The sequence below is a fragment of the Phalacrocorax aristotelis genome, chromosome 14 (assembly GCF_949628215.1).
Source record: "Phalacrocorax aristotelis chromosome 14, bGulAri2.1, whole genome shotgun sequence".
NCBI classification, from domain to species: domain Eukaryota; kingdom Metazoa; phylum Chordata; class Aves; order Suliformes; family Phalacrocoracidae; genus Phalacrocorax; species Phalacrocorax aristotelis.
In genome coordinates, this window is record NC_134289.1 from 16943637 (window position 1) to 16956662 (window position 13026).

At 42.3% G+C, this 13026-nt stretch overlaps 1 protein-coding gene across 6 annotated transcripts in view; it reads right to left on the reverse strand.

The window, feature by feature from the left end:
• ADK (adenosine kinase) overlaps positions 1-13026 on the reverse strand; it is a 298134-nt gene that overhangs the window by 1239 nt on the left and 283869 nt on the right. The window lies entirely within an intron of this gene.

The window sequence follows — 13026 nt, forward strand, 5'->3', positions numbered from 1 at the left end:
TTGGCACAGGGCAAAGCACTGAAACGCTGGTACCACACAGATAGCCGGGCTAGTTCAAATTTAGTATTGCGCTTGAGCGACCTGCTGAGTGGGAGTGCTGCTGCCGTGACTTCTCCTGAACTCTGGTAGCTTCAAGTAAATTAAAGATTATCAAGACTGACCTTTATAAGCGCCCTCAAAACGATCTTAGCAGAGTTCTTGCTTTCTTCTCTTCCAGAGAGAACCCCTGATTCCTCAAACACCATTTTAGAAACAAAGCAGCAGTTTTCCCTGCTGAAGAGAGCTCCTTCTGTTCACACCGGCTACAGCTACAGCCCCACACAACTGTCACTCCGCAAGCTTTGCTCAGAAAAAGAGTAAGGCGCATAACAAATAAATGCTATCTTTATTCACAGTTATAGGTGTTCGCAAGAAAAGCAGGCGAGAAATTTCGACCTGATGAGGAAAGGTAGGTGACATCTGTTGCCCGTGATGATGGGAAATTTAACCTAAGCCTTCAGAAACAGCGGGTGCCTCGCGGCACGATCGGCACGTTCAAGGCAAACCGTAGGGAGAACCAGGCGCCTCCCCGAATCGCTGCTTTAGCTAACGAAGCGCTCGCGTGCACGGCTTGGAAAGCCAGAAACCACTGGGAGCTGAGTGTTTTGAAAACCAGAGCGCCTCTTTAAATTAACAGAAGCAGAGAGTCCTAAGAAGGCGATTATTCATAGGTACTTGGAGAAGTTAAGTACAAGCGGCACCAGAAATTTTATGGATTGAGTCCCTCACTTCTGAAACATTTTGTCTTGGCTGAAACTATCGTGATCGAAAGCATGACAGAACTAATGGCAGAGGTGAAATATGTATTTTAAATTTGGAAGAGGTTTTTGAGATGTGAAAAATAAACTTAGTACCTTATAATTTAAAACTCCACTGTCATTCTAGAGGTAATATTTTATTCACTTTTATCCTGTTCTTAATATGTTTCAGATGTATCTCTCTTCCTCATCCAATCACAGAAGGAAAGTGAGACTTGCCCAGGAAAATCAGAAGCTGAAACATGTTCTTTTTAAAGCTTTCATCCACCATTTCAAGTCCCTGTGTCATGCTCTGACAGGCCCTGGGCCTTGACAGTACAAATCTAGTCTTGAAACCATGCCTCTCATAAGTACTATGTAGCTCCTAGGTACCAATTTCTGACATATTACAAATTTTGATTCAAAGACGATATATTTTGCTAGCTTGCTTCCAAATACACTTTCCCTGTTCAGCTTGGTTACTGCTGGAGCAAAGACTCTGCATTATATTGTGATGCTCTCATCTAACCTGTGCTCCTCTTCTAAATATTTCCTTCTGTGGCACATTAGAACATATTTTTAGACGATGGTAAGAATATTTTATCCTATACAATAATGTCTGCTCCTTGAAGATTAAAAATCATGTAAAACATGAAAAATAACATTAGACTAACAAAGGGTATCACTAGTGAGCGAAAGACGCCGTTTTCATGAATTACCAAGATCTGCCTTGGCTTCTCAGTCATGACTCACAGTGAAAGGGAGCTTAGTTGATGTATAGTTTTTGCTAAATGGCATCGAATGTGGGAAGAGTTTGAAACTACTAAATCTATAAATCAAACACTTTTCACCGGAATAGGGAGGCCATAGAAAGGAGGCGTTTTAGTTGACAACTAGGAGGAAACTCCTATGTTTCTGACATCGATACTTTTCTAGAGAACTACATATTAGCTGGAATTTCACAGATACCGCTTGACACTCGCTGGGAAAAAACGACTGCTTCACCAGCAAAAGTTAAGCCCATAAGCACAAGTGGAGAAGAGAGGAGTTTTCAGTACACAAAGATGGGAATCTGAAGAAATGGTGCTGTGAGCCTACCACTGGTGGCAGCCAGGGGATGACAGACAACACAGCTGTGGCAGGATGGTCCAGCTGTAATAGCTGGGTAACAGTTGAGAAATTCAAACAGCATGCCTGGCAGAAATCAGACCATTTCTGAATAACGAGATGAAAACGGTCTGCTCTCCATTAAATTAACATGCATTCTTAGGAGAAACTTTCTTGGATATGTGGAGAATGTCAATCATTAAATTTAAACTGCCTGGGAGGCAGGAGCTTGCCAGTGTGCTTCTGGGTGGTTAAAACTTGGGAGCAAGTTGTAACTGTATGTAAAATGAGGCTGTTAAGACAGTCCATTTCTGACTCAGTAAGTATCGAAGATGCGCTGGGCAGGCCTCCAAAGGCAAACGCGAGGCCAGGTTTTGTGCAGAGCATGAATTCAGAGAGGGGTTTACACTAGAAAGAACAACCGTCCTCCACGTTTGTGATCCAGGCATGAAGCATACACGAAGATGAGAACATTCGAGGAGTGAAGGACCATAAAACATGAATTATTTTTCAATACAGCTAGACTGAAACTGTCATCACCTCCAAGGCTCACTGCAGTTTCAAGCTAGTACATACCTTTTGTCTTCAGTGAAGCTACTTTTTATTTATTCTGATCTAAGTGAAAGCAGAATCAGGTGAAAAAACATCCTGTTCTAATTTGGGGGTAGAAATGAGAGATCTCTGATTTCAGAGTGGTGGAGAAATGACATTAAGTACAGCTGTCAGGTATGAGATATGTAGAAATTGCAGTGGGGAGTTTGCCCTCAAACCATGCTCTTGTCTGTTGAGCTTCTCTTAAAAGGTATGTGTTTCACAGATGAAACAGAAATAGCAGTATCTAAGACAATATCACATCGAATGACAATACAAACACACACATCACAAACACAGAACTACATCACATGCTAAGACTAGGCAGTTGGCAAAGCAGACCCCGAGGGAACACCAGAAAGCACTGTTGTTTGAGCAGAGGAACAAAGAGCTCTATCAGGTTGGCTGCCTTCGCTGCAGAATGTTCTTTTGAGTTAACGCAGTGAAAAGCAGCATGGTCAGAATACAATTCAGAGTTTGCCTCCTCCAGTGTATCAGGTACTGCGATGCAAACCCCATGAGTCATACTCTCAAGGCATGGATTCAGATCTTCGAGTTCCAGCTGAAGAAGTTACTGCCCCATCTGTTTTTCACCACCCTTCTTTGCTGCCTGTATAACCTGACACTCTGTCAAAATGAGCCACATGAGTTTAAACAGTAAGCTGTTGAACAGTAGCTCTCTGCTAACCCAGCTGATTTAAACTGAAGTGGGTTAGTGAGTACTCAAACAGCTCCACCAGCGAGCAGGGCGGTGCAGGGAAGATGATAAGCAGCTGAAGGCTGTAATCTCTCTAAGGTGCCACGACTGGAAATGCAAGAAGATAAGTGAACATGGCTTCAGACTTACTTCACACTCCTCCTACAGTTTCACAGGCAGAAAGGGCGGGATCGAACTCTGATCCTGTATCCCAGGCCTGGGATTGCAGAACTAGATCATCCCAGCACATGCTGAAGTAGCTCAGCAACTATTTCAACTTCTGCCACGGCCTCAGCTAGTCCCTGGCTACCCCTGGATTGGAGCACACAAAGCACTAGTGTATTTTGTCTACACAGGATAACCTCACTTCAAATATTTTACCAAAACAACTTCAGGCAACACCGTCTACCATCTTCTAATTGCAGCTGTTCTGCACTAGCATTTCTACGCTGCTGAAGCTGGGGACGGGCTTACACGCGTTGTGTACCACCCTTCACACTAGAACACAAAGGCTAGAACCAAACCCAAGGCTTTTGCACTCGTCTGCCTTGTGCCCTGACATCCAAAGTGTTTGCGGTTGATGCGTAAGAGAAGTGGAGCTGCAGGGCGCCTAGCAGGCCACCTTGCTGTGATTCGGCATCTTGGTGAGCTTTCGGAGTAGACTGGGATGCTTTTCGTCCCTCACAGGCACCGACAGCCAAGGAACCACCTTGCACCTAGTCACGATGTCAGCTTATGTGGAACTGCGCCCAAGTCATCCCACTTATTCGGCATCTTCCTAGAGAGCAAAGACAACTTTGCTTCAAAAGCTGCTTTAAACCTCAGAGTGGTACGAAACGTATTTGCATTCCCAGATGATAGAAGTGATTATAACACACCAATAGCTATTTTTGGCCCATAATTATTTCTTTCCTGCTCAGTAGAGAAAAGCGCCTCTGAAATCACTTTGCTCGGAAAAGTGTGCCTGAAATAATTGAGAGTTAACCTTTATTATTTCCAGCTTCCTTACTACATATGCTCAAAGACAACATTTATAGTTGTTAGGACTGCAAAGAGAATGAGGGATGGAAAAGCCAAGTTGCTTTCTTCCTTTTTGTGCTCACCACCAAATGAGAAGTTCTGAAAGCCAAGAGCCAGAAGTGGTGCTTGAGCCTCAAAATCCAGACCCAAACCAAGGCCCTCACTGAAGCCAGCTCAAATCTCTTTGGCGATGTCAGTATAAGCCTGAAAAGACACAGCAAGACAGTCCGCTGACTGACACAAAAGGTGTTGTTTTCACTTTGTTACTTCCAAGAGCTGAGTAGCACTTAAAAAATCATTAAAGGAGAACCAAGTTCATTTTCTTGTGGCCAGCAAAATAGACTTTTCAGAGGTAATTTCACTGAAATCGGCGATTTCTTTGAAAGTTTTGTTTCCAGATTATCAGCGGTAATTCTGAATGAACGCCTAGCGCTAGTGCGGTTGGATGCGAGTGTGGGAGTCCGATAGCGGAGATTTTAAAACAGTTCTGGTCTGCCTCAGTAATGGTTTAACAACACTTAAAAACAGCTCATATTGAAGCCAAATGTTTCATTTCAAATTGTACACTTGACAATTAATTTTAACGACTGTTAATTACTAATGCTGGCTGGAAATCCACTTATAGCCTCTGACACCCGGCTCCCACTACTCGTCTTTCTGCAGTTTCTCTCACACTTCCAACCTTTATGAAATGCCCAAGGCAAAATTAATGTATTTTTTTAAATGCAAGAGAGAGGAGCAGGAAAAAAGCAATTATCAAATGCATTAATTATAAACAATTACAAGCTGACCCTGAGTCAGAGCTCCTCAAAACCTTTTTGCTCTGTCGTGTTCCCAGACAATCCTCCTCTTCCAGCTGAACCCTGAAGCACCTGATACAATCCACGCTGGCCAGGCCATTCACCGGCAAAATTGTCCCAGGCCCAGAAAGGATCACGGGGAGCTGAGCTGCCTCCTCTTTTTTGGATTTGGAGTTTCTACAGCTTAATTTTTGAAATGCCTTCTCTAAAACAGCGTTATTCCACCATGGGGGTCAGCTGGAAACACCTTTTCACACTCTCATTCGGATACAGCATTTATCACAGTTGCTCGCGCGCTCATCTATTTTTATGTGATCCCACCAGCTTTCCAGGCCAGCAGTGTGGGAAGATGCAGTTTTCAAGAAACATTACCCTAGCAATTTAAAGCCTTGTAGCTGACACGGCTGAGGCTTTTCTGGATGTCTTTTAGTGCTGTTGGTGGGGTTAATGTTGTGGTAGCACAAGTCTGGTCAGCTGTAATCAGGTGGTTAGCGGCACCGGTGCCAGGAGCCAGCCAGCCAACCTAGACGCTGTGAAGGATGCTGGCATCAGATGATTCTGCAATATAGAAACCGAACGACCGTACGTCAACATGCTGAGGTTTCTCCTTTTAAAATTTTGTGGCAGATGGCGGATATTACAGCCAAGAACTGTGGTAAGCCAGAGGCCCTGCCCATTGCTACCGAACCGAATGCTGGCTATTCTGAATGGAAACGTTTTTGATTAAGGGTGGGATTTGGCTTCTGTTTTCATGTATTTTGGCACTGTGGTCTGACACATTAGACTTACGCTATAGAAGACAAATTAAATGTAAGCACCTTCAAATACCCTATACTTCTTTCGACCTCCACACACCCTAGCGCTTTCTCTCTCAAAATATAGCGTAAGAATTATTCCACACATGCGCGTATATGTTATTAAGTACAAATGTATATGTGTACAAACAAGTGTCTTTCCCTCTCTTTTAAAATTAAATGGCTCTGTGCTTCTACAGAACTGTAGTGCCAGGCTAATTACAAGTGAGAGAAAAAAGGTTACCAACCCTTTCGGAAGAACAGTCATTTAAGATGTATATCTAACAAGTGGCAACCTTGAAATCTCGCTCTCACTGAAAAGAACATTAGAAAACCCTTCCCCACTATACCACAGGAGGAAAGTTTTAATAAAAACTAATTAAACTACAAAAATCTCAAGTGGTTAACTGATTTTAGGGGCTAAATTTCTGGCAATTCTAATTATCCTCTTGTGGCCTCACTTAGTGTTTCACAACCATGACAGATGACAATGAAAAACTGCAGTTAAATTCATCCTCCCTGACACCATGCTAAGCACTAGCTTCTCCCTCTCCAAGTAAAATCAATACCATGTTTGAGTAAACACGCTTACAGCTTTATTAGGATGTCTCGCTTGTTCTGTAACAGCTACTTGAAGCTGTGGTAACAAATCGACTCAACTCAGTTAAACCTAGAGAGCTGAGTAAGAGGCTCATCGATAAGGTTGTTATAAAAATAAACTGCAGGAGATCAGAAAGCTGGAAAAAAACAGCCTGGTAAATGTCAATATTTTTACTTCCAGAGAATGACAAAACCACGAGATCATGAATAAAATGTTTCGGAAACCTATATTTACTTTGTTTATAAAAAGGTCACGTGCTAAATGCATTTCCCAGTCTATGTACAACACTCTTACACAAACTTCTTATTTTCTAATCACCGGCACGAACGCTAAACCAAGCATGTTTTCAAGACAAGCAGTTAGTATTGCTACTGCTGTCCCTTCCCCTCTTGTTTCCGTTATATTTGCAGACACATTTTGAACTCATTGGATTTCTAGGGATCGCTCAGATGGGCATACGTCCTCCTTCGTCTGCAGCGATAGAGTCGTTTACAGACACGCGCGAATAATACAACTGTGCATTTACTAGACAACTATGAATAAGTGAAAGGAGTATTTTCAGTTTAGCAGCCTTTTCTTGGAATGGAGAGGAGGTGTTGAATACACAAAGCAAAAAAGTTCAGACTCTAATGCTTTAAACCATTACATGTGGAAAATGTTAATGAAAGATTCCTGCAAAAATGTGACAATAAAAAACCCACAATAAAACCCCACTACATCCCTGTTATTCCATTAGGAATCACTTACTCAGGACTGAATGACTTTGTTGCTTTGCATGTGTGATTACCACCGCTTGGCCCTCCTGGGCTCACTCAGCTCATAGAATGAGGTATCATCCTGCTTCCCAAGGCCTGCGTAGGTGCTTGGGCCCGTCAGAGGCTCTCTCTAAGGGAAGCTGGCAGCCCTGTTTCGTTGACGCCTTTGCACGAGCATGAACGGTGGCTGCAACTCTATAGCGGTTTGGTCCTGGAGGCTGGGCAATGGATGGAGAAAACTTAGACCCTGACTTGAAGCTTACTGGGATTGATGGGGGTCGTGCTCGCACTGGCCCGTGCCTTGGCGGAGAACTGTCGGCCCTTCGAGGAGGAACAGCTCCAAGCTGCGGGGGAGGCTTAAGTCTTTCCTCCTCTGACACCCTCCTCGCGAATCATCCTCAGTGGACTCTATAACCTGCTGCACATCACTCTGTTAGACTCCCCAGCGCCTCTTATTGTCCAAGAAAAGAACTGTTTCTGTGCAATATGCTCCAGGAAAGATGCGATGGAGGAAACTGATAACGAAGTTGTAACTTCTGATGGCTTGGTCCTGTTTTTCATTTTTAAGTCCACATGGTGAACTTTGGGAAATTCCCTTTCGGATCAGAATCTGGTGGTTTTGGGCTTGTCTCCAACAGCTGGGATCAGGGGAAAATATTTGATTAAAAAAACACCCCAAACCTCCAAGTTTACAAGGAATATTCAAGGCACCGTGTATGCCAAACCAAATAAGGGTATTTTCATTGGAAGCATCTTCTCTAACTATCTGAGAAAAATACTTTCCAGGCTGATATTTCTCTGTTTCTCCTAAAAACATTTCCTAGAAAGTTTCCTATAAGTGTTTTTCAAAAGCTAAAATTCTCCTCAGCCATTTTTGAGACAGCAGAGTGAAATAAGCTTTGTTTTATTAGTACCTGAGGAAATTTTCTGAGACTCAAAACAGATCTGTAGTATTGACATTGGATAGTGCAGATTACTGTACCTACTGCTTGGGATAAGAGGGAGAGAATGTCACTAATTTAATGTAGAAATAATGAAGTTCTAAGCATAACAAAATGAAGACTATGCACTACCCTCTATTCAGTTTGTAACATATATTCAAGTACAAAAAAGGCTACAGGACTCTGACTTCGCAGCTGAGATTCACAAGCACAAGAGCTAGGAGATTCAAAGTTGTGTTTGCAGAGCGACCATCCCTCAGCAGGGTTTTATTTCCAGCTGTACTTCCACACGATCAAGCCAGCAGCATGCAGAGAGAATGAAAAGCAACACCTGACGCAGTGGGAACACAGTAGCTAGACAGCCTATGAATTCCCTGACTTCTGTGGGCTGAAATAGCCTGCCCTAGCATTACATTCGTAATGCTCCTATTTTAATACAGCGGCATTTAATATCTTTTGCCTCTTTAAATCTCTGTTACAGTCCAGGATTGATACGAATCACTTACTGACCAGCCCTAACAGCAATGTCCCTTCCAGCGGAGTTGGAGATGAGCGTCAGACCAACCTACAAGCACAGCTACTGCCACCGCTTTCAACGGACACCATGTTTTTTCTTTTGTTTCTTTTTTATTGCAACCATGCCATCTTCCCACTTCAGGTATGAGCCCATTTCAGCGTGGGGAAGTGAGCAAATTATGGGAGGCGTTACCGTCGTGTGGCAGAACAGAGGCAGCGGGGAGCGAGCGAGGATCCTGCCCGCTAACGCCCCAGCCCGAGAAGTACCTCTACGGTCACTGTGTCAATCTCCACAGCACCACACCAGGTCAGATTAGACGTGAAAGAGAACGTATTTCACTGTATTTTTATATTTCACACTGTGTGTTGTTGTATCTCCTGCGAATATAGCATCAGCTTCATCTGACACATCGTTTCTTAGGGGACTACATCCTGCCCTGATTCCCAGGGGAATGTTCCTGATGATCCAATCTGACTAGTGCCTCTGTCTCTGCTCAGAATACATTAAAATAACACAAGAATATTACCAACAGTCTGCAAGCAAGGTAATAATAACTCATTAAAGTAATTTCTAACCTTCCACATGAACATTTTCTTTATCATTACATGATTTTCTAACACATGACACATTAACATAAAAGGAAATGTTATGAGGATAGGGATAGCAGGCATGACAAAGTATTTTAAACGGTGATGATTTGCTTTGAGGCGTTAAGTCAATTTGTAATTGTCCCATAGCTATTACAGCAAGAATTGGAACTTTATAATTGGTTTTGAAAATCTATTTTTAACACAGTAGGTTTGTTTTTAAAAACGTACGCAACCTATTTGACGTTTATTTCTCACGAAGCCTGCCCAGAATGTCACTGAATTTATGGTGAGGTAAATTAGGCCTTTTAAAACCCCATTTTGCAAGATATTAATCCTCTTGCTGTGTCCTGAGGCTCCCTTAATGCTGATGGTGTCACTGACGGGAAGAGGGACACAGCGGCTAGAAGGATCAGGTCCTGCTTCAGTCTAATTAGAAACTTCTGAGGGTTTTTCATTTCATACACTGATCCTTTTAAATGGATCTCTCACTTCCACATGTTATTTAAAAAATGACAGCAAATATACTAATGTTTTGCCTTACATTAATTCTACTATGTCTTTTTCTGGATCGCCTTTAACTTGTATGGGTGAAAATGTGACTTACCATATTTAAGTTACTATATTTTGATAAAAAATATAAATGCAATAAAATTAAGATGAACAGTTAGAGACCAAGAAAAGGGTAGCAATTAAAACAAAACAATTAAACCAGATTGGATCACAATTAGATTAGACTTGGACAACACTTGCTGCCAGTTTTACGCACAATGCCAGCACAGAAGAGCCTATTATTTCCAAAGAAATAATTTTGAATGGAAGTTGGTAAAAAGTGAATTAAAAAGAAAAGAGGACTATTCCATGTTTTTCCCAAGTACTGTCTATTTTTATGCTTTTGTTTAAGTAGCTGCAATTCAAACTGCGGCAACCTTCTAAATTGTGCCAGTACTAATGGTGACATTACCAGCGACTGGCTACGCTATTGATCAGAAAAACGATGTGCCTCTGAGACAGAAAAATCAACCAGGAACATATAATCTGGTAATTTTCTAGTTTGTAGAAGGTCAGTTACAGAGATAAGGCGGCCATCTAATAGCCTGGCTGTAGATGTGATGTCTATCCGAGTTACGAATGCCATCAGAACACACGGACGCTAAGTCCGGAACGCGCTGACCAGTCACCCACTAGCAAGCGGAGATCGATGCCCTACCTGCAGCTCAGCTATTACACTCATGTACGCTGTCTATAAAACGGGAGTATTAAAATGGGCAAAACGGGCTGTCAGTCAAAATGCTGACGACGTTAAGAAGGTATTTTTATTTCAAAGCTTTGTATCTCGTCAGCCACGACCTCAGTAACAACAGGACTGCTCAGAGGCAATTAGCCACCCATGCTGTATAAATGAAGACTAAGAGGGTGCCAACTTCTGTTACAACATTTATCTCTACTTCAGAGGAAAGACAGAACAGTTCAAAGTAGTATCCCCTTGTCTCTTTGCTCATGAAGATAAGTTTTGTGGCAAATACCAGCCATAGAAAGTTAAATGCACAAACGTGTTTAATTGATATCACAAAAAAAATACCCCTCATTCCCAGCTGGCAAAAAAAATTGCATCTCAGAGCTCTGGTGTTATCAGAAGGCAGTACTTCACAGCAGTGATATTTCATCCACTGTATTTCTCTCTATCAAATGCGATTAAAAAATGATGACAACTTCCCAAGGTATCTTAAACAAGTATAAAAACCTTATACAAATTAAAGACCACTGTAAGTGGATTAAGTAGCTTCTGATATCACTCTCCTGCTGTTCAGTAAAGAACCTAGTTCCTAAAGTTCCTAGCTCCTTGAGCTCCTGTTTCAACAAATCTAGAATGTTTTAAGGGTGGCAAGTAGGGGAGGGAGGGCAGCTCTTACAACAGAGGTTCATACAGAGATGAAAATACAGTAAGTAAGAAGAATAGTTTATTTTTCCACAATGTTTTTGGTGAAAACAGATTCCTATAAATCCATTAAGGAACTTTCTTTTTAATAGTCACAAGCGCACTCATAGCTGAGGAGTCTGACAAACCACTCACGTCACCGGTCTCTGCTGGCGGCATTATCAGATTCCTGTAGGATCAGAACTCATAGGACCCTAGCACAGTTGGGGTTGGAAGGGACCTCTGCAAGTCCCTTGCTTCAGCCCCCGCCTTAAGCAGGGCCAACTCAGACCGCGTTAAATCGCACCTAGATGATTTTTTATTTTGAAGATTCTTGGACTCCTTCCATAAACGGTGGATTCTGCAGAACAGCAGCACAAGAATTACCGTACTGGATTCAGTTCTGTTTCCGTTTTTATCAATATACTTGTTTAAATCTGCCAGCTTCAGTCAAGGTTTCCCCAAGTTCTACTAGTGTGTTCGGGAAACAGAAACAGACTTTTTTTAAAAAAATGTTTCTGATTCAAACTTTTAATAGTAGAGGAGTAACGATGAGCAATTATTCTGTGTGTTATGGGTTCTTTGCAAACCTATGTTTATACTTCTTGTGCTGTGTTTTCATGAACATACGTATACATATAAGCATAATAAAGTCAAAGAACGTTTCACATTAAGGATAATATTTTAACATCTCGATAATGTAGAAGTATAGCAAGTATCACTTAGCTCTGCAGTCAAAGCTGGATGTCACCTGCTAGGAAAACATTTGCATTTACCTCATGAAAGCAGGCTAAAATTTGAACGATGTGATGACCTTTAGGCAAACTCTTAGGACTCCAAGGTCTTTTCCTAATTTGTAGAGACATTTAGATGAAGATGGAAAAATAATGTATAGAATTAACCTCTACACTAAAGACAAGGGAATGGCTTCATTGAGCCGGTTTGGCAACAGAAACAGAAACAAAAGGAGGGAAGTATCTCCACTAAGCCCTGTGGTCTCTACAGAAAAGATAGGGGTGCCGTGAGGCACGCTCACGCAAGGGCACGCATAAAAGACGACAACTCCTCTTTTGTTGCTGTCCCTGTCTTCTCTCAGAGCAGCTCTCCGACAGCCGAGACAGTAGCTGGCCATCTCACAAGAGTCACGCTAGGCTTCACAAGCCAGAGAGAACTGCTTATTCTGTAAGCATGCGCACCAAAAAAATCCTGAACGTAGCTTTCAAACGACAGCCAGCAGCTCTATGAGATTCCCGCGTACATGAAAGCTGCCAATGGGATTTTTAAATTGACAGGTGGTTTGAGCCGTTGACCTCCGCTTTGATACCGACAGAGGCAAATTGCTCTCAGCTCGTATTTGGCACCGTACAATGTGTAATGAAGAGCTCCTTCCGCCTTGGGATTTCTTTTCCTTGAGAATGGTATAACGTCTTTATAGCATGGTGATAAGTAACACCCACCTGTCGTGATCGTTCTGTCACTGCTTCATCACGCCAGTTTAGAATGATTTGTGGCTGTGTTTTGCACTCTAGCACTTTCCTTGCAGTGTGTGACCAAATCATAGTAGATTACTAAGTCAATATATTTATATTGACAGAACCTGAAGAAACATTGATTTTACACCTTCTCCCATTCATTTATTATGAACTCTCTGCCCAGTCCCACTGAGTCGGCAGATTCTAGGGGAGAGGTTTTGCAGGGAGCCATGGCAGTAACTATCAGAAAAGACGCTTATTCTTTTCGTTAGTTACGGTGGCAGTGACAAAGCGGAGTCCAAACAGAAGGCAGACCTACTCTGGCTGAAGAGAGCAGGGTGGCACAAAGGAAAAATAAGATGGCAGAACCATCCATATTTCAATCTGGTTATTGCCATTAAATACGCTTTGATTATCGTTATTGCAAAGGTTCAACCTGGGGCTGACTAG